This window comes from Dermochelys coriacea, chromosome 12 (genome assembly GCF_009764565.3).
Source record: "Dermochelys coriacea isolate rDerCor1 chromosome 12, rDerCor1.pri.v4, whole genome shotgun sequence".
In the NCBI taxonomy this organism is placed as follows: Eukaryota; Metazoa; Chordata; order Testudines; family Dermochelyidae; genus Dermochelys; species Dermochelys coriacea.
The window spans coordinates 12,269,359-12,294,623 of record NC_050079.1 but is presented as its reverse complement, the minus strand read 5'-3'; the positions used below and the strand labels follow the sequence as shown (position 1 = coordinate 12,294,623).

Below are 25,265 nucleotides of genomic sequence, written 5' to 3'. Positions count from 1 at the left end.
ACATTTTGTATGTTATCTGAATTTAGATGAGTGAACACATAAAACATTCATTTTGTTTTCTGGTACCTGCTCACTTAGTACAATACACTCAGCCATAATGATGTAGCTTACAATTTTATGGTCATGTACGATTCATGCTGCAAAGGACACCATGTCACACAGAAACCTTTTTATTATCAATCACTAGGAAATAAAACCTTGAAGACTGGCATTAATTAAAAAAAGCTAAGGATTTACAAATGCTCTCCCTTCATTCACTAAATGTAAATATTCATGGTAATATCTGTGGATCGCTTTTTGACGTATTGATCTTGGAAAAATGAGAAATTGTAAAAGAAAGAAACTTAATTATGAAAGACTCTCTTCTGTTCCTTGAATTGGAATATTTTATATATCGTTACTGACAATTTTTAAGAAAATACTGAAATGATTTCGAAAAGAGGATGTTCTCCAAATTTAGAGTAATTCCTAGTCTTAAAAACGATTTCCTTGCTTTCCTTTTTGTCTCCTTAACTGCAATCTATCGATGGGTTCCAGATAAACATGGTCTTTCTGTGTCCCAATTCCGCAAGGTATTTAAGTATGTTCCTAACTTTAAGTATGTGGTAAGTCCCATTAGTCATGGCACTGAATCAGGGCCTAAATAATATTTGTTAGACATGATCAAAATCTTTGTCATCAAAACATTTGACCAAAAAAAATTGCTTTTCAGTCAAAATGTTCACAGAAAATGCTACAATTCAAATGAAATTTTCCAGTTTTCAATCAAAAACTTATCAGTAAAAACTTGTTGTTATTGAAAATATTTTAAAATCAAATGTAACTGCTGCAATGGGAAGAGCAGGATGAAAGTGGGAGAGAAAAATGGAGGTTTGTGGGTGAATAATTCTGCATAGCATGCACAGAAAAGGTGGTAGTGGTCAGGTTTTGTGTGTGTGTGTGTGTGTGTGTGTGTGAGAGAGAGAGAGAGAAACGAACAAACACTTCAGGGCAGGGACTTGTGTTCCTATGTGTTTGTCAAGCAGCTAGAAAAATTTAAACACTATAAATAATGAATCTTTCTCGAGAGACATTTAACATGTCATGCACACATCCCCTGAGATTTGATCATTCATTCCAGGTTTCATAAATCAGGAATGTGTGGTTTTATTAATTATTATTATTATTAAGTTTTGTAGCACTTGATGCATTAATTAGTTCCCCAGACAACATACACAACAACTTTTAGCTACGGTACATAAAGTATAGGCTCAACCTACCCAAGATTCCCCTGGCCTGCCCACATTTGTGTAAGTCAATTATATATAATGTAGAAGGGATGCATGAGAGGGTGAATAGCCCTGAGATGAAGGTGGACTCGGCTTTCCTCCATGATAGACAATTGTTTCTGGAATCTGAGCATAGGGGATCTATGGCGGGGTTACACAGCCCGTGCTACTGAAGAGACAGATATGGAGTTGGGCCCCTAGTTTCCTTACCTAAAGATAATCATCTACTTATCAGTGCACCTCCAGATTTTGAATAAGCTATATGGTATCAAACCCCATCCTGCAGTCCCAAATACCACCACCCTCAAATTCACATGAATGATGTTAACCATGTATTATGAGTTCCCCAACCATTACATCAGTACTCCTAACCTCCTGCCTCTTCTCTGATTAGTAAACTATCCCCCTCAAACCTTAATTATTTCACTTGTACATTTCCCTATTTCTATTATCAAACAAACTAGGCATGCAACCACAATTCAAATAACTGCTTGCCAAGTATATTTGCATGCATAATTACCCAGCTCATGGTAACTGCATGCACATTAGGTATGAACAGATTTTGTGCTCACAACTTTTTTGTGCTTTAATTGTTTGAAAACCCATCATTTAGTCTATTTCTAATTGAAAAGTACCTAAGGTACTTTGGCAGATAGATATTGTAAAAATAAAATGACTACTATAATGTTTGATTATTGCTATATATAGAAGTTTTTCATGAAAGGATAGATAACTTGGCTGCTAAAAAAAACCCTTGAAGATCTGCACAAAGAGATCACTATTAAGTACCAACAATGGCAGTGGTGGATTTAAAGTTACTCCTTTTCTGTAGCGAATCTTTACCTTATGCTACAAACACACAACTTTTCCTAACTACGGGTTGGAAGAGAAAATGTAAATCTTGCCATTCTTTCTAGTTTAGCAGACACAAAAACTGCATTCAGACTGCAAAGAAAGCGTCGTTTTCTTAACCATCAAGGAGCAGATGTTTTTCATTTAATATTTCCCAGAATAAATAAAACTGCTGTGGGTGATAAACATGCAGGCAAAATAGTTTAAAACAATGTTTCCTTAACTGTGTTAGAGATAAGTGAATTATCCAGCTTGCCCATCCTTGATTTCTACATGTTTAAAACACAGTCATCTCTGGCAACTGGCATGGAACATCAATTAACATCAAACCAAGCTGACTTCTCTAAGTTCATTTGATTTATTTCTTTTTTAGCATTGTTGACAAGCTTAATAACAAGTTACAGAAAATAACTTGTTCTCTGTCTCTCTTACCCTCTTTTTCTTTCTCTCTCATTTATTTATTTATTTTTGGCTTTTACTATTTTGATCCCACAATCCCATGATTATTTGGCATTAGTCAACATATAACATCATGCAGAATTTTCTGTTCTTTAGCCAGTGCTTATTAACCTGAAATCTACAGTGAGTGAATGCCAATAAATATACAATATATCACTAAATAAAACAATGTCAAAGGCTTTCATGGATGAACTCAGCTTGAGAGAAAAACACTACCATGCAGCTGGACAGCACATTTGAATTTTCTTCCTATCACAAACATTTATTATTACTATTAGCTGATTTTTTAAATTCTTAATTATAGGTAATTGGATGATGAGTTGCACCACACTCAGTTCACTTAGAAGTCTCTATATTTAATTAACTCAAGATGGTTTTGAACATTTAAATGTCAAAACAACATTTAGAAAGCAGATCATCAACATGTCATTCAATGAACTGTATATTACAGAATGTGACTTACAGAACAACTGGTTTGTGTGTGATGACAGCTCATGAGCTCAGCTTGCAAGAAATCCAAATTTGCCATACATTTTGACAGCATTAATCCCAAAGGCTTTGGGATTAACAGACCACTTCTTGAAGATCTCATTTGGTTTGACGGTACCATGAGTACAGGATAGGGTTAGGCCAGGAGTAAAAATATCAAGATTTGAAACTAGTGCCACAATTAGGACCCATGAAATATTTTCCCATTCCCCATTAATTATAACAGGTCCAGTCTTTGGATGATTTCTCTCAACACTTAGTGGAAAGAAATTATAGTATTCAAGAAATCAGAGATAAAGGAAAACACCTACTAGGAACAAATTGTTAAAAAGTGGAGACCCACATAGCTATTTAGAGTCTCAACTTTACTTAGCATGCACAGTTGTGGTGAGTGCCCACAGAAATGTAAGTGCATATTTTTCTGTCTGCACATTTATGCCATGTCAATCAATCTCCGCTTTTAAACATCATTGGGCACATAAGGTCAGCACTCCGCCCCACTCTCAGTGAAGGATTATCCCTGTATCTTTATGAACCTACCATCCCAAATAACTCTCTTCCCTCCTGACCTGTCATCAGGTCCCCTACAGTCTCTTCTTAGGGGTGTGTGTCTGTCTATGATACTTTAAATCTTTTTCTATAAATCAGGCCCCCCAAGACTCCTGATGTTAAGATATTAACCTGGTAAAACAGCAAATACTTTTTGGAGAAAAAACAAGACATTTTTATTTACCGAGAAGACAATTAGAAAAGATGAGCTGTATTTACTTTGCTTATTGTTTTTTGCACAAGTCTAAAGATAGGATGGACAGGGTTATTTAGGATTGGGCTTGCAATATATCGTATAGGAAACAAGAATAGTGGTTATTTCAAAACCTGCAAATCAATCATCTGTGTTAATTATTGGTCTTCTCTGGTATCTGGGGTTTATGGAAAGACGTACAATAATTCTGGATTTTGGAAGCTTGAAATATTAGTTTCATCTGGCAAATGGGGAAGAAGATCCCATACCTTTCCTAGCAGAACAGGGCTTGTAAACGCTTTCCCAACCATCACAGGCTAATCACAGTAAAGGACAGGAAGGTTTTGCAGTTTAAGGAGCAAAACCTGCTGATCCACACCAGTCTGAGTATTCAATATAGCTAGAACACGGACATCATGTAATTTTTTTTTAAAATTAGATCTGTTGCACAAAGCACTGAGGCAATGTTCTATAAGCTGGGACAAAGATAAGAAATCTGATTGTACTTTGGTAATGCCAAATATTGAGAATCAAAGAATTTACAGCATATTTGATCTGTACCTCAAGAACATTCACCCGGAAGAGCAAGTTCCATTGCGTGAACAGGAAATATTTCAATTCCATGGAATACAAATACACTTTTAGAAATAACTCACCAACCCCATTTTGGGAATAAAATGGTAAACCAGATTCTTGAGAGAAGAATCTGAAAATGGCTACAGATGAAGATTAATAAAATAACTGAAAGCATGCAATATTTACAATAATGTTCAGTGCTTTGTCTGAATTTCTCTTTTTTTCCAGAAAAGAATATTTAAAAAAAATACCAGAAATACAAGTTTTCCATGTTAAATCTTGCAATTTGTTCTAAGAAATCAACTGTCATCTTAGCAAATGGTCACCCTGACGTAGCCTGCCATTTCCAGAGAGGATTACACACTAGCAGACCCACTTTTAGAATAAAAGGGGTACCAAGCAAGAGAAGGGCCCCAAGTTGCTAAAGGTAGAGGAGTGCTTTCTGGTGGAGAGTTATTTTTAATTCCTCCAGACCCATGTTGCTTGAAAGGGAATTTGGGGTGGCCTATGAGTTTCAGAGCCTACGCAGGATTGTAGATACCTAATAGAGCACCTTAAGGCAAATACTTGCTTTGCTTATCCTTAAGATTTACCTTGTGTGTGAATAAAGAGTAGTTTTGAAGTTGTCCTGCTTAACGAGAGGCCTCTTTGTAAAAAACAGTCTCCATATTCAAGGTATGAAGGCTTTATGGGATCAGTCCTGGTCCCATAAAAGTCAATTACAAAACATCCATTGATTACCAGATCCTGTGATGGTGATAAAACAAAGGAAAGTTAGAATTTTCTATCAATCTCTCCATGTTATCCAAATCAATATTCACACTCAAATGACAAAATATTTCTTTGATTATTCAGGGCTTGGAAGCTTGGTTTTCCTGCCAAACTCTCACGCTGCTCATCAGTGCGTTTACTGTACTATAGTCTTCTTTCAGATGGTAATTTATATTGTTTCAGCATCCCACAAAATCCATAGTCATCTGAACCTAATCCCATGATGTCATATGGACCAGCAAAACCAAAATCATATATTTCCTCCAAAGTCAAGCTATTGAATGCATATATTTTTTTTCAATTTACTTTGCACTCTTTCTTCCACCTCTGTGAAACTTACCCCCCTTTTCAGTCTGACCAGCCATCGGTGTTTCTAGTAGCACATTTTTGTGTTTGTTTTCAGTGTTGGTAGGCTTTTTGTTCCTTCAGTATCAGAAGAACTGTTCCCTACAGCACATATTCAAAACATCTGAGAGAACGACTGATGCTTGGTTTCTTAACTTCCAAAGTCAGAACTCAAGAATTAGCACAAATGCACTAAAAAAAATTACTGACAACTATAGCGCATCTCATGCAGGTCAGAACAACAATTTTGAGGCTTATAAAATGAGCACAATTTCCTTCTGTTGTACATTAGGTATTATTTCTAACCAGTATACTTTTGATGTGGCCAAGCAGTGTTTTAGTACTGAACTTCAACAACATGACCAAAATGTTTCAGCCTTCCTACTCTCGTGCTACAAATGTGAATGGAACTGTAAATCTAGATGATAGTTACTTCCACATACACTGGGAGTAAGTCAGTCAGGTGCAGTTTGAACAGCATGGTGCCCAGCTCAAGTGGCACAAGCCAACACCTATTAGCTATTTCCTTTGTTTCTCCTGTTACTCGTAAAACACCGGGCATCATGCTATAGTGAATAAACACTGTTAAAGAACACTAATTTATTATCCCAATAAAGGTCAATGTAATATTTTTAAACTTTTTTTTTTCTTTAAACAAACTGGCCTGCCAAAATCTCAGTGGTATCCCAGCATCTAAAAGAAAATTCAGAATCCCTGGATAGTTGCAAAAAGCTTAAAGAAATCTCACACACCCTGTGGTGGTTATGAGTCTATGCTAAAACAGACTGAAATGTGAGGGCTTTTTCAAGCAATCTTGGTCAATGGGACATCAACACCACATGCTCTAATCTGAGTTATGAGATCAACTGGTTAATTTCCCCCCTACCCTACCCTACCCTCCCTTTCCTATTAGCCTTTTAAATGCAACCCATTGAACAAAGTCTCCAACTGTGATAGAATGAAAACCTCATTCAGTGCTTTTACTGCACACTATGACTTGGCTTTTTACATGCTTTCTTGACATGAGTAACTCAGCCACATTTCGACTTTCTTCTCAGGCACCAGTACATTTGCAGAATAACTCTGGGACACATAGTAGAAGATCAATTTACTGTGTGCACACTCATGCCAATGTGAGTTTTTCTCAACATGGAGCATGTACCCACATGCATACAAGCCAAATCACTATTTTTTTTAATTTGTTTTTTAATTTGTTTGCTCTGAGTGAACTTTAAAGGCTTTTCAGGGCTGGTACTAAGGTCCTTGAGATGAACCTGAGCATGTGCACAAACTCACAGGAAGTCTTGTGGAACATAGTCATGCTGTAGGCAGCCTGGTCACCAAGGCTTTGTGCACTTCAGAGGTCCATGCTACAGCTAGGCATGACACAATAGCTGAACCTTCAGGGAGAGTGAAATGAATTAAAAATAAACATAAACAAGTTATGAGACTGGTATGAGTCTCAGGAAGCCTCAAATTGCCAATGAATTTCACCTTGTACAGTCCCTATTTGCAGTCATAATTGCATGGTTATGGACTTTTATTAGTGGATTGCTCCTTCCAACCTGCCAATTTTTAAAGTAATCATGGGCCTGTTTCTGTTCCCACTGATGCCAGTGGCAGCACCCCAACTGACTGTTATGGGAGCTGACTGAATATGTACAGAGCGGAAGACTACAAAAATGAGTCAGTCTTGCTTGTTCCTATTGGAGTCCTTGCAAATATATTTTCAGATTCTAACAGGCATTTCAGGCATTTTTACTGATTTGTTTGCTTGGTTGTTTGGAAATTCATTGTATATACTGGAGACACAAGGTGGGTGAAGTAATATCTTTTACTGCACCAACTTCTCTGTGTGTGAGAGACAAGCATATTCTGTTTAGAGGCTAAGAGTGGGATCTTCTCAAGAATTCCATGTCAGATTAACTTTGCTCTTGTGGGAATCAGAGGGAGTTTTACAAGAGATAGGACAATGCTGAGCTCTTTTGAAGATGCCACCCTTAATTCTGGGCTTCATATTTGTACAACGCAGACCACATATTCCCCTTTGCCTATTGTTAGATTGGAAATTCCTTGGGGGCAGGGACCAAGTCTTCTTGTGTGCTAGATTTGTATACAAGCACAATGGGGCCTTGATCCTGATTCGTGTATATAGCCACTACCATAATACAAATATGCAAATGCATAATAATTAACTATAGATGTTTGCAACATTATCTCAGTGACCAGAAATGTATCTGTGGTATCATTCTATTGGGTATTACAAGTCTGAAACTGTTATGCAAGTGATTACCACTTCCGAAATACTTTTTCATTATAGTCCAAAGTTCATGGTTGGCAAAAGACACTTCTTCACTTGTGCTTGGCATACCTGCTAGCATTTGAATGCTAAGAAATCATCACTACTGCTGTTTAAATAAGCCACTGTGAAGAATTCTGAGCAGCAAAAATAAATATTGCCTATAGAAACAGTCCTCAAGTCTTGCTGAATATTGTAAATAGACAAACACCACTGACTGATTCACTTCTGAATTGCTAGGTAAGCCAATGTATGACGTAAACCTACCCAAAAGCTAAAAAAAGTCTAATTAAAATACTGACAATGCCAGTTTGCACCTAACACTAGAGTATCCTAATTTTTTTTAAATGATGCCTTGTTCTTATCAGAACATCAGACTACAGGAATGACAAAGCCAGAGTCAATGAGAAACTAAATTAAAGTTACAAGTTAATCCACATTTCCAAAAATGGATTCCAATTTTGTGCCTGCAGTTCTGCAGCCACAGTAAGTTACAGGTGTCATTATTCAGGCATGATCCATGGTGGTACAAGTAGATGTGCAACCATCTGATTTGCTAAGACAGAATTTGTATTTATATATCAGTCATGGAGACATCCAGGGCTTCATTTTGAAGAGTTCAGCTGTGTACAGTGTTTGTGAGCCTTGATCATGTGAGAAGCCATCATGATTGTGCACCAGAATCAGAATCCAGCTGGAGGCCCCCTTTGAAAATTTGGCCTTAAATGTTAACCAGTGCCTACAGGGCAGGGCGGATTAAAATTGACCTTCATGGTCCATAGATCACTCAACATTCAAGAAAACAAGTTTAAGAAACAGAAGCAAAGGCCGCAGTTCTCTGCCTGTTTATTGGCATGAAAACCCTTAAGATGCCAACAAGGGATTGAAGAGAGTGTGGGGGAACATTAATATCTAAGGAAGGAAATCAAAAGCAGTAAGTGTGTCTGGCATTGGAATGCAGCATGTGTATCTTTATACTTTAAAACCATAGTCAAGAAAAGAAGGGGGAAATTCTTGGTTGAATCAAATATTGGCACATGTTATTGATTTTAAGTTTGCTATCTTATGATCCAACTTAACTGAGCCTGCATTGACCATTTTTGATCTGAACATTTAATGTGGCAGAGTGAAAAACTTGCCAGGAAAATTATCTGGATGTTAAACATGAACTCAGTTTAATAATCAGAAAATGGCAAGTATAATAGCAAAGGTGATTTGTTTATAGTGTCCCCCAACTCCATCATTAATAGCCCATTTCTTTAGTCTTTAAAACACACAACAACATGGTCATATAATGTGTGTAAACAAATGGATTTAACTTTTCTTATACTGAATATAGCTACAGCCAACTTGGCTCAGTGTTGTAGTGGCAGTAATGGGATTTTTTGGGGGTCGGGGAGGTGGAACTGGGGAAAATATTGTACAGTAGCAAAAGAAAAACATAGGATTTAAGTAACAGTAATTTTCAATATTTTTTCATTTGTGGACCCCTAAAAATATTCAAATGGAGATGCAGACCCCTTTGGAAATCTTCTATATAGTCTGAAGACACTGGTTGAAAATCACTGATGTAACACATTGGCTCCCTCTAATCCATATAGAGCATTAAAGCAAACCACTTACGTAACTCCTTCAGTTCAAGTATCAGTGGCCTATGCTTTTGTGCTGAAGATCCCAGGTTCTATCCCAGCGCTCAGTATGTAGTTATAACAACATAATGACCTGTAAGGGCATTTTAAACGCTCGTGGAAAGCAAACACTCAGGACAAGCTTGCCCTGATGTATGTAGGGCATGTAGAAGATGTTGGCTAAGTGCGTTGAGTCTTACATTCAAAGTGCAACACTTGTTTTAAACCCTTTGGGTTACATTCCAATCTCAATTACCCCATGAAAATCCAAAGTATCTCCATCAACATTACTGTACAGTGTAATGGTCACAATGTTTGCACAGGACCTACAGGCCAGATTCCGATCACAGTTACATGGGTGTAAATCTGGAGTAAAGGTACATGTCTACACACATGCATGGTTTCAAAAGATGTAAAGGATTCTTGACACACCATTTAACCTCCATTTGTAGCACTACCTAGTGTCACAAGGGTGCTATGATACCAACGGGATGAAAATGTCATTAAAGGTATATACAGACAGATTAGAAGCATGTGATGGTGAGGGAAGAAAACACAAATTAAAATAAACTGAACTGTCCTTTTCTGGGGTGGCAGTGGAGTCACATTTCAGTTCTGTAATATTTCTCATCACCTTTAAATAATTAGTTATTACAGAATTCTTAATTCCAGCAGTATATGACTCAGTTTGCTAGGGTTTGCTTTCTTTTCCTTTAGTGAAGAGTCAGTTTGCCCCCCAGTTGTTGCATTTCTAACAGTTTCACACACTTGGATATTGAATATTACAATAGGAAAGTCCATCAGCTAATCCACTGTCAAACTCTGAAGCTATGATAACTTATGTTCATCTTTTCAAATCAAGTCCATAGAAACAGTCCAATATGTTATTGATCCTTCCCAGCAAAGAATCCTTCTGTGGCCTGGGAGGAAAGGGGGAAGACTAAATGGAAACAAGTGGACCAAATTTTACCCCAGGAGTCCCACTCAAATGAAAGCCAATATCAGAGTGTTAATTCACTAAGTGTTACCGGTAAAGGGACACCTTACCTCTGGGTGCAGTCTACACATGCATACATTAGGTAGCTCAAGAGGAATTTTGTGTGTTGTTCCCCTTCTCCCACCTTGTGTGTCTGTCTTGTCTGTTTAGACCGCAAGCTCTTCAAGCTGTCTCTGTTTGCACAGTGCTTAGCACAATGAAGGCCCCATTCTTGGTTGCTCTTTAGACCATTATAAGCATGATTAATTAGGAACTGCATCTTCCCAAGACACAATCCTTCCCCAAATTATTTGCCCCAGCACCTTAGGAAAGGTTGTGCATTAAACACATAATCCAGCCATTATACACAAGGGTGGAATTTTCAAAAGCATTTAATTCTTGGATTAACTCAATGGGAAGTTTTAACTCAATGGGAGTTTTACCATCTAATTCAATGGAAACACAGCCAGCCCACTGCCTAGTCTCAATCTTAAGGACCAGCCTACTCCTCTAGAAGTTAATGGAAAAACTCCATTGACTTTAATGGCAGCAGGATCAAGCCCTCTCCCTTCAAAAGTACCCAACTATAACTCGTTAAAGCATTAAGGCTGTAATTTAAGTGTGCGCATTAACAGTTACCTCAGCTATACTTCTGTTCTGCCACGTATATTTCATGCATGTAGTTAGTGACCTTAAGAGTTACTTCCTTTACTTTCAAAGGTTTACGTTTTTAAAGTGTACAGATATAGCCACCTTAACTCTAATAATTTCAAAGATTTTTGTTAGTGACACACACACACACACACACACACACACACACACACGAAGTGTGTTAATTGACAGAGTACCTTAGTTACCTCCATAATGGTCCTTCTACACAGGTAAGCTTCAAGAGTGCATTTCTTAATCTAATGAAATATTTATCATATCTGAGATCTAAAGTGTACATATTCAATTTTTTATGCATATCTTTACATGATTCATGAGATTCACCCATGATGTGAGTTCTTTTCATTACAGTTTGTTTTTATGTATCATTGTTACCCTTTTTACCACCAGACTTACATTGAACTGACAAATATCATTCAGGTACCTTTGAGCAAAGCAGTGCTTACCTTCTGATACAGATTATGGAGAGTTGGCACCTGTGGTAGCGCTCTCTGTAAACAAAAAAAGAAATAAAATAAAAATCCAGGATCATGCTAAATTTATGATGAAGAACAAAATGTGTTACATTAGATCAGGTTAGATAAAGGATTTTTCCCCCCCAAACATGGTACCATGTTTTTTGAGATGGCCTGACACAGGTGAAGCATCAGATTTTCCAAAGCAACTGACTGTCTGAGGAAAGGTACTTTATTTCCCTTGATCTGAAAATGGGTATTATCCTAGAGTTGCAATTACATTTCATCCTCCGATTTGCGTTTTTATATTCTCTGAAGCTCAGGGGGATTTTTGGTAATCAATTATTCCAGCCAACTAAGTTTGCTTTAGTAGTTTGAGGGAGTTTAGCCTAGCAGTCAGAAAAATGGACTGGGCATTGTCACATGTATTTTAATCGTATGCACTAGAAGTTTGATCCTATAAAGCACTGAACACTCCTGGGGTGCTCTTTATTCACCTCATAGGAGGCAAGAGCTCAGTGCCTTATATAATCTAGCCCTAAGAAATAAAAGGAGTAAGGAAAAACTTGCAGGGGCACATTACAAACTCATTCTGAAAGCAGTATAATGTCTGGTATTATAACAGGGTGTCTCAATATTGTACTAAAACATTTTGGCTTTCTAAACTATTTGAGGTACCAAAACACATCATTTAATGTGACTTGCACAGAATTGTTTTGGCAAGAAAAATCATTATTTTTAAGCAGTATCCTCTAATACTTGCTCTTTATATGAACAAATCCCTCCATTAAAATTGGAACCACTCTCCTGTTCTTGATTAAATTCAAAGTTGGTTCAAATGCAAGCTATAAGCAGAAGATAGAGTGAGTGTGTTTTCTCTGTTAAATTGGGAATGAGAAAACAGCACAGCTGGAATATTTAACCAAATGCTAAATTAGTAAAAATGTTTCTGTGGACTTTAATATTAAAGTTAATTAACAATTGATATGTACCCAAATATAAATATAAATCTATACCTACAGGTATAGAACATTCTCTATACAAAATAATATAAATTAACACTTTATCCATACATATACCTTTGACATATTTGTTTTACAAAACTGAAATAAAATATAAAATACATAAAATATAAATTATCTGCCAAATGGCAAGTTCAGGATTTCATCTTTCCACTGAAACAACTAATGTCACAAACATTTGAAAATGCTTCTGTTACAAGTACATTGAACTGAGTGCATGATACAATGTTAACTGCATGCTTATTAGGAGCACTGTTTGGTCAACAAAAGACCTATCAGGGCAGCACCAATTTATCCTTCTGTACTTTTGTTTCCCCATCTGGAAAATGGGGTGATCCTACTTACCTTCGTTTTTAAAGCACTTTAAGACAAGCATGCTTACATAATAGTTTTTAATGATTCTGCAAAATCTTTGTTTAGTCTAGTTTTTAATGATTCATGCAACAGAGTTTCTATAGCAGAAAGTTTTGAGAGTCACTCCTCAGAGAGTGGTGGGGGTGGGGGACAATTTATTATTATTAAGTCATACACAGTATACAGACCATGCATCTTTAAGGCCCTTTACAGAGTAAAGAATAAGACACATTCCCTGCCACAATGACAGAGTACAATATTCTGTTTCTGCTCCCATTAAAATCAACAAAAGTTTTGCCATTGACTTCAATGGAAGAAGGTCCAGACTAATACAGATGAGACAAATTAAAACCTTAGGGCAGTGAGTCTCTAAAGAAAGAAGTCACCTAGGAGGAATAGGACAGGAGTATTATTGCCTGTATTCTTGTGACTCCTGCTCACGGTTACTGGGTGTCCTACTTTCTAGTCCAATAGGTCAAGCAGAAAATCCACATCCTGGTATCACAGCAAAGAGATATTTTTGTCTATGTGAAATATCAGTAAATGAATATGGAATTCATTGACAAAATTTGCCTTCAGAACAGGGCTATGCCTGAGATCTGCTCATTTTTTCTTGTTTGGCTTCTTCACTGTTTTTGGCAATTTAAATCTGTCAGCTGCTGTATTAAGTGCTTCTTCTTTATTTGTCAGCTAAAACTAAATATGAAATACAAGTGGCCTAGGATTTTCTTCCTAGTTCTCTCTTTTGCACTTTGGATCTCTTGGGTTGGACATATTCATCTGATTTTCTCCTGGGAGATGACGGCAAGTACTCTTACTAGCATGCAGGTTCGCAGCCTGTCACATCAAGGAGTTGTTTATGTATTCAGGATTTGTTGCAATGGGATGGTGAAAAATGAAAGGAGCTTCTTTTTAATGGGTGGAACCACTGTAAAGCTTTAGTAGTAAACACTTAAAAACAAAGAAGTAAGTGTAAAAATGAATTTCCTCTAGGTTTCCTTGAAGAGCCTTTGATAATATGCCATGCTAAGCATTTTCTACACTTTGAAAGGCTGCTCTAAAACATTAGATATTTTCCAGACCTGGAACATCACTAAATCTTTGGAACCATATTCCAATGGCACTTTTACTTATTTTGTTAAATTAGCCAGTTTCCAAAATGTGTGTGTGTGTGATTTTGTTTGGTTGTTTTTTTTAAGAAAAGAAAGTTTTTCTATGAGGCTTCACATCTGCATTGGTCCAGGTGTCTCTGAACTGGAACAAAATAATCTCTTACCACTCTTAAGTAATACCTACAAAGTTTCTAGCTTTTAATTAGAGAAAGAAGTGACATATTTCTCTTCCCTCTTTTACAGTATAGAAAAAAAGTGGCACTGATTTCATTCCCTGTTTGTGGCTGAAGAACTTCAGTCTCCAGGTCTGTTAATCGTATGCCTGCCCTCGGCTTTAATTTCATTTAGGAAAACAAAAACCAACCAAACAAGATGCTGCCACTCTGCTTCTAGTTCAAAGCAAAAAAAGCACTTAAACAATTCGTAAATGATAACAAGGCAGATCACAAAGAATAAAAGCAAATACATGTTACATAAATCATGTAATCTCTTTCCCATTGCCATTCATTAAAATCTTCAAAATAAATCAAAATAACATTGCCAAAAAACAGGCTGAGATCATTGGAATTTTACAATCCTACAGTGGCTCATCATATCGACATGCCACGATGTCTTAAAAAGCACACCAACAAATTCAGCTATGAGAAGTATTAGAAGGAATTCCTTCACTTTGCAAAACTGGTGAGTAAATAAGCTGCTCTATTTATAGGGTGTTTGGCCTTCCCGAGTCTGTCTTTCTATCTTTCTAGATTCCCCATGTCATAAAGTAAGCCTGTCATACAAGCAAAGCTGGTCAAAGATACTACCACCAATTAACAGTCATTTTGCCAGTAAACATTTTGTAAGGTGTCTTTTGTGGAGTCATGTTATCAATTGTTCATGAGAATTCAGATGACTGCCAGGTATCTGTGAAAATGTTCACTGATCCAGGCTGAAAATAATTCATTATTCATATTTATTTAATGCTCAATATAACTATTTTAGTTTCCTGTTTAAAATGTTTTCCTTTAAACAGGGAGCAGAAACAACATCATGTGATTTAGGTGACCAACCACATACTCTGAACAGCAAATAGTTAAAGTGAACCTTCCATGGAATGATATTTGCTGACATTCACTAATAACCCACAGGCTGACATTTGTATTCTAATTATACAGCAAATACTTAAACAATCATGAATATAATTGTAGGAATGAGGAGTGGTTCATGAATGATTCATGAACAAGGAAAAAAAGCTCAATTCACCATATAAATTGTGTGCAAAACATAATTTGACCAGCATTAAATATAACAGACTTTACATTCAAATTAGCAATCAGAACACTACTTTGTACTTATACAGAATCTTTCTTTCAAGAATCTCAAAGCACTTTACAAACATCTATCTTAAAAGGTAGATATTTTACAAACTGAGCCACAGAGGTGATAAGACTTGCTCGAGATCATACAAGAATTAACTCAGATCTCTTAACTTCCAATCTTGTGTGGGAATCACTGAGCAATTCTCATGCTTTCATGCCCTGCCACAAAGGGATGCAAGAAAAATAACTTGGTTTTCTTTATTTTATGGATTTTAACGGGAGGGGGTTTTGTAAGTAAAGTGAGCAGAATTGAACCTTTGGGCAATGAGGACCAAATTTTTAAAAGCAGCCTCTGAAATTATGCCTGCAAACAAGCACTGTTGCTCACATGTAAAAAATATGCAGCTTTCAGATCTGTACAGTAAACTGAAGTGCGTGGGGTCCCCCATTCAATTTTAAAATTCCCACGTCAAAGACCACTTTTTTAATATCTAGCTTTGAGCTTCCACCATGAAATATGCAGAATTGAATTCATATGCTTTCAAGAACATCACTACAATGGGAGGATTTCAGTTCATATTGACTTTTAGGCATGGGTGAATGAGTTATTACTATACACATTCTCCAAACCCTAGAGCCACAAACTGAATCTGAACAGTTTTTGAGATTTACAGAAATTAATTTACAGACACCTGGTAATGATCTTTCCAGTGAGAATGGCTAATGATGGGAGAACGTAGGCAGGGAAGGATCAAGGGATTACCATTAGCCATTGTGAAGGGAATGGAGGGAGAGACTTCACAATACCAGGAATGCCTTTCAAATTTTAAAATCTCCACTTGGTAGGGCCCAGCTGGTGAATTAATAGCTCCCAATACACTAGAACAGAAGAACTATCACGCCAAAATGATGATTCCCATGCAGATAGTGGGAGCAGACTGGAAGAGGAGACCCCACATGCTGGAACAAATATAAACCAGTTCCCTGGTTCCTGCTGGAAGACCACTCCATTGATAGAAGCAATAGGAGCCTTTTGGAAGATGGCAGTTCCCCCTCCAGGCTGCATGTCATATCTTAATCTTACTGGGAAACTTTACAGACTTACCTAAGCATCTAATCCTTTTGGTGCTGATCAAAACTGACCCACCCCCACAACCCTAAAACTTGAGGTGTCTACATTTTTATAAACCACGAAGGCTGTTACAAGGCTAAAGTAGACACTGGATCTCTCAAATCCACATGAGGTCTATGTTAAGGAACACAGAATTTCTGAGCTAGAATGGGAAATTCCTTCTGCAATAACCCCAGATTCTGACATTTGTCCTAGATAGTTTTGCCAAGGAATAAAAGAAAAAACAGTGGTTTGTAGGTGGCTAAAGTGGTTATATCCAAGGCATAAAGTACTAAACAAAACTACTTTTTTTTTAAGGAAAGAAACATTCCTTCCAACATAAATTGATACTTTTTTCTGGTTTATGCATAATTTGGATTGATTACTATAATCGCCAGAAAAACGCTGAACTGTAAATCCCTTTTCTTAAAAACGAAGATTGTCTTACATGCTTGAGGTCACACTGCTGGTGGTTCTTGCACTGGTGCAAAATGGGAGAGAGGAGAATAGATTTGAAGAGGACCCAGAGGGTCTTTTCCACTGTCTGCTCTCACCAACTTTGGGCACAGAGAGAATGTTGTTCTTTGTGCCTCTTCAGTGCAGGAAGAGGGCTGACTAATGATGACAGCAGTGTTCTGTATCCAAAGGAGATCTGCTCAGCTAAACCGGGGATGCAGGGCTAGATTCTGGCAGCAGGTCTGCAAGGAACATGTGCAACCCCTTTGTATGGGAGGTGTAGTAAGTGCAGGAGATTACACAGCCCATAGCCACCCAGAGGCATTCTGCCTCCATCTGCACTCATAATCAGAATGCCTCAAGCCACCTCCACTCAGCTGCTACATTGCTCAACATCCCCAAGCGTGGCTAATGTACTTTAAGGCACAATTTAGCCTATGTGGTTGCTTTCTAAGGAAAACTGATTCTCTGCATGTTTCCTTGAAAAGACCATTACATGATGGAGCGTGGATAATTTGGAGGGGTCTATGCTTCTCCCTATATGTATATGCAATGCCTATTGATGTTAATGACTGCTATACCTTCCCGCCCCTTACACACCCAACCCCGAGTGAAGTACGTTATCTTCAAAGCTTAATTAGGGATATTTTTAAAAACTCTGACTGTCTTAAACACTGCACACTAGAAAATGAACACTTGGTTGAGATGTAATAAGATTGTAAAAAAAAATTTGATCAACTTCTGTTCTCAGCACTGGTGTAAAACTCCATGCTGTCACTCGGGCTTTACATTGCTGTAACTGAAAGCACGTGGACTCTGTATCTCTTTCACTTTCTTATTCACCAAAGGCTTCTATCAGTTCTTCATACAGGCACTTGCTGAAAGGACAATGGGAAATGCACTCTTTGAGGTTTCCCTTGTTATTCCAAATTTCTCCTTCTCAATAGCAATCATAAGATGAAGAGCCAAGACTCATTTTTAAGTTGTTGCTACAAGGATTCCTGACAAAAACAGGGGCGGGCAGGCGGGCAGGCAGTTTTCAGGTTGAGAAGACCTGAAAACTCCCAGCACCTCTTGAAACTGAGTTTTGTGAAATGCTGGATTTTCAGTTTTCAAACAGGGTTTGAATTGGGCTGGACTGCATGGTATAGAGCTGAGCACAAGTACTGGGGAAATTTTCTGAATTCCCTAGGAAATATATCAGCTCTCATGTATCTCCCAGGTATGATGACTGTAACACAACAAGGTACTAGTCCTCATGGAGGTAGGTGAACCAGTTTCAGCTCAAGGCACCAGCACCAGGAGCCCACCCCAAGTGGAGGCAGGAAGGACCTTGACTTGTGGCTAGAGCCAGTTTCCTGCCGTGGCTTCAATGTGCATTGCACCAACCCTTTGAAAAGCATAGAAAGGAAGTGAGGAAGCTGGATTTTGATAATTTCCCAAAACTGGAACCTCCAAGTGAAATGATAGGCTTCCAGCTCCTGCAAAAGGAACTTGCACCATTCAGTTCAAGAATCCATTGAGAATCAAACAATGAAAGGCTTGCACAGCCCTAGCAAATAATTACTCACAGGCTCCCTAGCTGTTACTTTGCTGAGTTTTGTCTATATATATCTGCCTCTATTATTTAAAAAAAGATAATGACATCATTGGGACTTCATTTAAGTAGCAAGAATCAAGGAAGGGAGGGGCCATAAAAAGATGCTGCAAAAATATTAAAAACAGACACCTATGAAAATTCCCAACAAGTTTCATTCTGCTTATCCAGAGTTACCCCCACTGCGCTTTTATGACTGAAAAAAATATTTAAAAGACCATAGTCTACTTTGGAATTTGTTGTCTTACATTTCACATACAATTGCTTTCATGTTTACTGTCTGCAGAACTCACCAATGTCTATTTATCCTAATATCTCACATTTACTTGTGAAATATCACCTCTTTCTGCACTTACATAGCAAGAAGACCACTGCAAGAAAGTCAACCAACTCCTGTAGACTCTCAAACTTCTCAGCAAACCAATAATTAAATGTGATGCACAGTATCTGGCATTTCTACTTTTACATCATATTATAACTTTGCTCAGAATGCTTTACACATTTAGCAATGCATTAAGGTCAGCTCTGGTGAGGAATTTGTTCTAATTTGCTTGTTATATGTAATATGAATTAATTATAAATAAGTTGATTCTTTTTTAAATTAAAGGTGCACTTCAAAACATTTTTCCATCAATAGGTCTAAGGTTATGCGGTTTGAGTTCACAAGCACTCAATGGTAGAAACTAAGGTCTGCCACAATGAATTTAGATTCTGCAGCTAACCTTTTCTCGACAGGTCACAGTAGACAAGGAAGAGATGAACTGTAATGTAACTTTCATTGCATGGTGGGACACAAATGCGACTTAGTGAAAGACAGAAAACTGTATTTGGTGAAACTGCCCTGATGGAGTAGTCTGATGGACAAATGATAATGGAACTTGGAAGCTGTGGCATATATAGCTATGTAACTAAAAAGCTATTTTCTATGTATTGCTGCTTTAAGTATAAAATGGGCCCCCACATCTTAACTTCCTTGTGAGTTGCTTCAAGATAGCTACTGCTGCTGAAGGAGTCACACATATTGTGCTCTCTCCTGGAGGCTTAATTTTATTTCTTTTAATCTAAAATGAAAGCCATCCAGACTGAAAGCATATTTGCTCTGTATCTATGGAAAAACCACCAACATATATATTTAAATCTCATAACAAGAGAAAACAACAGAGGAGAGTCCTCAGGACAGGCATCACTTACCCTCCTTAGAATCAAAATATGTTCTTTACCTGCCACCAAAAATTGGTTGTAAGTGTAAATATACCTTTACATACCCAATTTCACTTTCCCTCTTTTAGAGCCTCCAGCGAAAAATAACGCTAGACATTTTGTTAGAACAAATCTCTGACCAGTAATAGTGCACTTCCTATATAATAAATAAATAAAGGGGCCAAACTGATCCGTGGAGTAACTCCATTGAAAATGAACTTGTTACATAAATGTTATTTAGACTTGAAATGAATGCGTGTGTCAAAAGGAGTAAAGAGTTCGAAGAGCAGATTTTTCTTCTACACATACATTAGTAAATCTTCAGAGGCTACCTGGCTAATTGAAATCTTTCATAATTCCCCTACACTGAGTTTCTGGAATGACCTGCCATTCAGATAGAATGGAAATTCTGACAGTAATACTGCAAATTAAATACAAAGACTTAGAACAGTGACTTCCAATGGAGCTCTCAAGATGAATCAGTTTTAGGTAGAACAATGTTGCTAATTCTTATTTAAGTTAAATATTTATCACTCTGATCTTCTTCAGTGGGTAGCTCAAAGAGCACATTATATCTCAGGTGGGTGGGGGACAGGAAGGGGATGGAGGGGCCGGAAATTAGGACATAGGCATCTAAAATGGAACTATGATGAATTTGGAGCTCCTCTGCCGTAATTCAGGAATATTGTATGTTGTCCTGGTTATTGGGATGTTTACTGCATGAAGATATTGGTTTAGTTTAATAGGGGGCTATTTAGAAAAACAAGGTGGGAGGAAGAAAAATGGTTCAAGATAAGCCACTTTGCTACAGACACCTGTGGGTTATGAAGGAGCAATGCCAGGACAGGAAAAGGCACATGTACCCAAGACACTAAAAGAATTGTATCAGGTTTCAAATGGAACACTTTTTTAAGTGAGGTGAGGTGTGTATGGAGATGAGTGAGAGGCGATGATATTCACTGGGGTGACTGAAGTAGCGAGGGCTACCTAGGTTACTATCAGGGGATGGTGAGCCTTTAGGCAAGATTGACCTGCATGTCGACTATTTTTTTAAAATCCATTTTTTCTTTAATGATTTGTTCCTACTACAAAATAAACCATTATTTTTGTCATCAGAAGGTGTCTGATCGTTTATACCACTGGTCACATACTGAAGAGAAGAACCAGAGGTTCCCATACTCAGCAGGACTGACTTGGAAAGCACAGTATATAGACTGCATACTGCAGCACAGGGCCTGGGTTTTACACGGGGGTGAATTGCAGAATTCCACCTTAGGATAAGTAAAGGCATGAGCCCTGACATCTGATGGGGTGAACTCAGAGAGACCAGAAAGGGAATAGAGGTGCAGCAAGCCCTGTATCTGCAACAGGGGTGATGCCAGTCTTCTTAGGGCTGATATTAGGGAAATGTGAACTTCTGTTAGTAAGTGTTAGTGTTAGTAAGTGTTAGTAAGGAAACACATGATCCAGCATTCAAAGTATTTAGGTGTCATGATAATGCTCAAATCCTGTCTCATTCAGAAAAGAGTAACATCATGCCTCATTCAAAGTCTAAAGACTACCATTGACTTCAACCGGCTTTGGCTCAGGCTGTGAGTGCGGCCTTAAAATATAGTACAGAGTAAAATTCGTTATCTGCTGTAAAGCTTTGTTTAACAATGTCCACCAGCACTGAACTACCTAATACCTCTGAGCTACTTCAAGCATCCCACTCTACAGCATAGAAGGTTGCTATTGTTTTGTTGTGAAAATTGCAAAGGATTCCAGTAATTTTTGCATTACCTTCCATCCTAAAGGATGCCAGAATACTTCTCAACCATTATATTTTACATATATGTAAAGGAATAACGCCAGCCCCCAAGAAGCTACAGCTACCTCTGGAATATAAAATTCCAGATGTATAATCGAGGACAGTAATGGTATAAAGCCTGATCCAAAGGCCAGTGAAGTCAATGGGAGTTCAATAGATTTTAGATTAGGCCTCAGTTTAGGACAGGAAGAGATAAGGAACAATTTGCCCTGGTAGAACTGCAGACAGAGCTTAGGCAGGGCAAAGGTAATTACTCAGAAAAGACTTAGACCAGTGAATGCTAGGGCTAATGACTATATTCTTCCAAGAGGCACTGTAGGATTTTTGAAGTCACACTGGCCCAGACTTCCATTATTTTTTAATTTTTTCTTCATTTTCTTTTTAAATTAAGTTATGGAGTACATAAGTTATATGGAATGGCACAGTTAATATATCTAACAAATTATCATATGATGAATGGCATGCAGAAGCCAGCATCCTCAGTGATAAAGTGTTCCTTAGCGTCAGATCGGGCATTATTCAATCCAGTCTCAAACAGGTAGCACACTAGCATCTCTTCCAACACCGTTCCCCAATCTCTCGTCCAGGTAACAACCAGGCTTTACTAATGTTAGCATGCAAGATCATAGCCCAGATTAACACGACTTGAAGCCCAAAGAATTGCCCTCAAAAGTAAAAAGTTTTGGTAGGAAGCACAAAAGTACAACAAATGTGCAAAATAGCTACAGAAATGGATACAATGAGGAAAGTGGTGGAGCCACATTTTGAAATGAGGGTGGGAGGGAAATGGGATCATTGGGGGTGGGCTGGAGAGTGATGCCTACTGTTCTGCAGAGCTGGGCTTGGCTCTCCACTCCAGGCATTGCAACATCATACAGGTTTGTAGATGCAGCCGGGGCAAATCTGAGTGAATGGTGTTGCAACGAGGAGTCCAGTGGCACTTTAAAGACTGCATGCATCTGAAGAAGTGGATTTTTTACCCACGAAAGCTAATGCCCAAATAAATCTGTTAGTCTTTAAGGTGCCACCGGACTCCTAGTCTGTATCCACAAAAACAACGAATACGGCTACCCCTCTGATATTTGGTGTTGCAATGTGATGCATGGGCACCACTCAAGCCACTGCACCATGTCATAATGCCTGGAATGGGGAGCCAGGTCCAGTCCTGTGGGACAGGAGCTGCACCTGCTGGGCGACCGCAGGGCGCATTTATTCTGAAGCCCCATGTGAAAATTTGCGGAGTGCCATATGAACCCTTAAAGGCTACCTTGGTTCCCTAGTGACTCCACAATTGAATGAGGGGTGTATATAAGAAAGATGTATTGGCATAGTAATATCAGTAAGGGGGGTGATTTTTACAGCCATAGTTATGCTGATAAAAGCCGTAGTGTAATTACAGGTTAAGTGATATAAGGCCTTTTATACCACTATAGCATATTTGCTTTGCCAAAACAGAATAAGGTATTACTGCATCTGCATGAAAGGAGGGTTGTCATTTTAACAATGTCAGCATAGTTAAAGACTCAAAACTTAAGTGTAGAAAAGGCCTATGATACTCCTAAGCATCAAAGAAATAGAAGTGACGTCATAATGATGGTACAAATTCTATTTATTTTTGTCAAACTAATTTCAGTTGATAAGAGATGATCAACTGTTATGTATAATTCCACACAGCCTGGGAATTTCCTGATCAACTGTTTGCTCATCTTCCAGATACAAATCTACTGTAGTTTCTGAAGGTAAAAGATCAGATTCTCTGTCCCTCTCCATTCTCTTTGCTCTGCTCAGGGTATGTAATTCCCTACCTGGAGATTAGCGCTACAGGAAAAAATGCCAAATATTTTTTCCATGGACATTTTAAAAAGTACATTTTTCTTCAAAATTTCCTCCCAAATTCTTCAATTTTTGACAAGAACACATAAATTCATAGATACTAAGGTCAGAAGGGACCATTCTGATCATCTAGTCCGACCTCCTGCACAGTGCAGGCCACAGAATCTCACCCACCCACTCCTATGAAAAACCTCACCCATGTCTGAGCTATTGAAGTCCTTAAATCATGGTTCAAAGACTTCAAGGAGCAGAGAAGCCTCCCTCAAGTCAACCATGCCCCATGCTACAGAGGAAGGCGAAAAACCTCCAGGGCCTCTCCAATCTGCCCTGGAGGAAAATTCCTTCCCGACCCCAAATATGGCAATCAGCTAAACCCTGAGCATATGGGCAAGATTCAACAGCCAGATACTACAGAAAATTCTTTCCTGGGTAACTCAGATCCCATCCATCTAATATCCCATCTCAGGGGATTTGGCCTATTTACCCTGAATATTTAAAGATCAATTACTTACCAAAATCCCATTATCCCATCATACCATCTCCTCCATAAACTTATCAAGTACAATCTTAAAACCAGATAGATCTTTTGCCCCCAATGCTTCCCTTGGAAGGCTATTCCAAAACTTCACTCCTCTGATGGTTAAAAACCTTCGTCTGATTTCAAGTCTAAACTTCCTGGTGGCCAGTTTATACCCATTTGTTCTTGTGTCCACATTGGTGCTGAGCTGAAATAATTCCTCTCCCTCTCCTGTACTTATCCCTCTGATATATTTATAGAGAGCAATCATATCTCCCCTCAACCTTCTTTTAGTTAGGCTAAACAAGCTAAGCTCCTTAAGTCTCCTTTCATAAGACAAGTTTTCCATTCCTCGGATCATCTTAGTAGCCCTTCTCTGTACCTGCTCCAGTTTGATTCATCCTTTTTAAACATGGGAGACCAGAACTGCACACAGTATTCTAGGTGAGGTCTCACCAGTGCCTTGTATAACGGTACTAAAACCTCCTTATCCCTACTGGAAATGCCTCTCCTGATGCATCCCAAAACCGCATTAGCTTTTTTCACAGCCATATCACATTGGCAGCTCATAGTCATCCTATGATCAACCAATACTCCAAGGTCCTTCTCCTCTTCCGTTACTTCTAATTGATGCGTCCCCAACTTATAACTAAAATTCTTGTTATTAATCCCTAAATGCATAACTTTACACTTCTCACTATTAAATTTCATCCTATTACTATTACTCCAGTTTACAAGGTCATCCAGATCCTCCTGTATAATATCCCGATCCTTCTCCGAATTGGCAATACCTCCCAGCTTTGTATCATCTGCAAACTTTATTAGCACACTCCCACTTTTTGTGCCAAGGTCAGTAAGAAAAGATTAAATAAGATTGGTCCCCAAACCGATCCCTGAGGAACTCCACTGGTAACCTCCCTCCAACCTGACAGTTCGCCTTTCAGTAGGACCCGTTGCAGTCTCCCCTTTAACCAATTCCTTATCCACCTTTTGATGTTCATATTGATCCCCATCTTCTCCAATTTAACTAATAATTCCCCATGTGGCACAGTATCAAATGCCTTACTGAAATCTAGGCAAATTAGATCCACTGCATTTCCTTTATCTAAAAAATCTGTTTCCTTTTCAAAAAAGGAGATTAGGTTGGTTTGGCACGATCTACCTTTTGTAAAACCATGTTGTATTTTGTCCCATTTACCATTGACTTCAATGTCCTTAACTAATTTCTCCTTCAAAATTTTTTCCAGGACCTTGCATACTACAGATGTCAAACTAAGTGGCCTGTAGTTACCTGGATCACTTTTTTTCCTTTCTTAAAAATAGGAACTATATTAGCAATTCTCCAATCATTCGATACTACTCCTGAGTTTACAGATTCATTAAAAATTCTTGCTAATGGGCTTGCAATTTCAGGTGCCAATTC

At 38.1% G+C, this 25,265-nt stretch overlaps 1 long non-coding RNA gene across 1 annotated transcript in view; it reads right to left on the bottom strand.

Annotated features, from left to right (window-relative positions):
* Positions 1–25,265, bottom strand: part of LOC119841243 — a 267,085-nt gene that overhangs the window by 8,929 nt on the left and 232,891 nt on the right. The window contains exon 3 of the long non-coding RNA XR_006275112.1: positions 11,521–11,565. This is a non-coding gene — a long non-coding RNA (uncharacterized LOC119841243). The remainder of the gene's footprint in view (positions 1–11,520; positions 11,566–25,265) is intronic.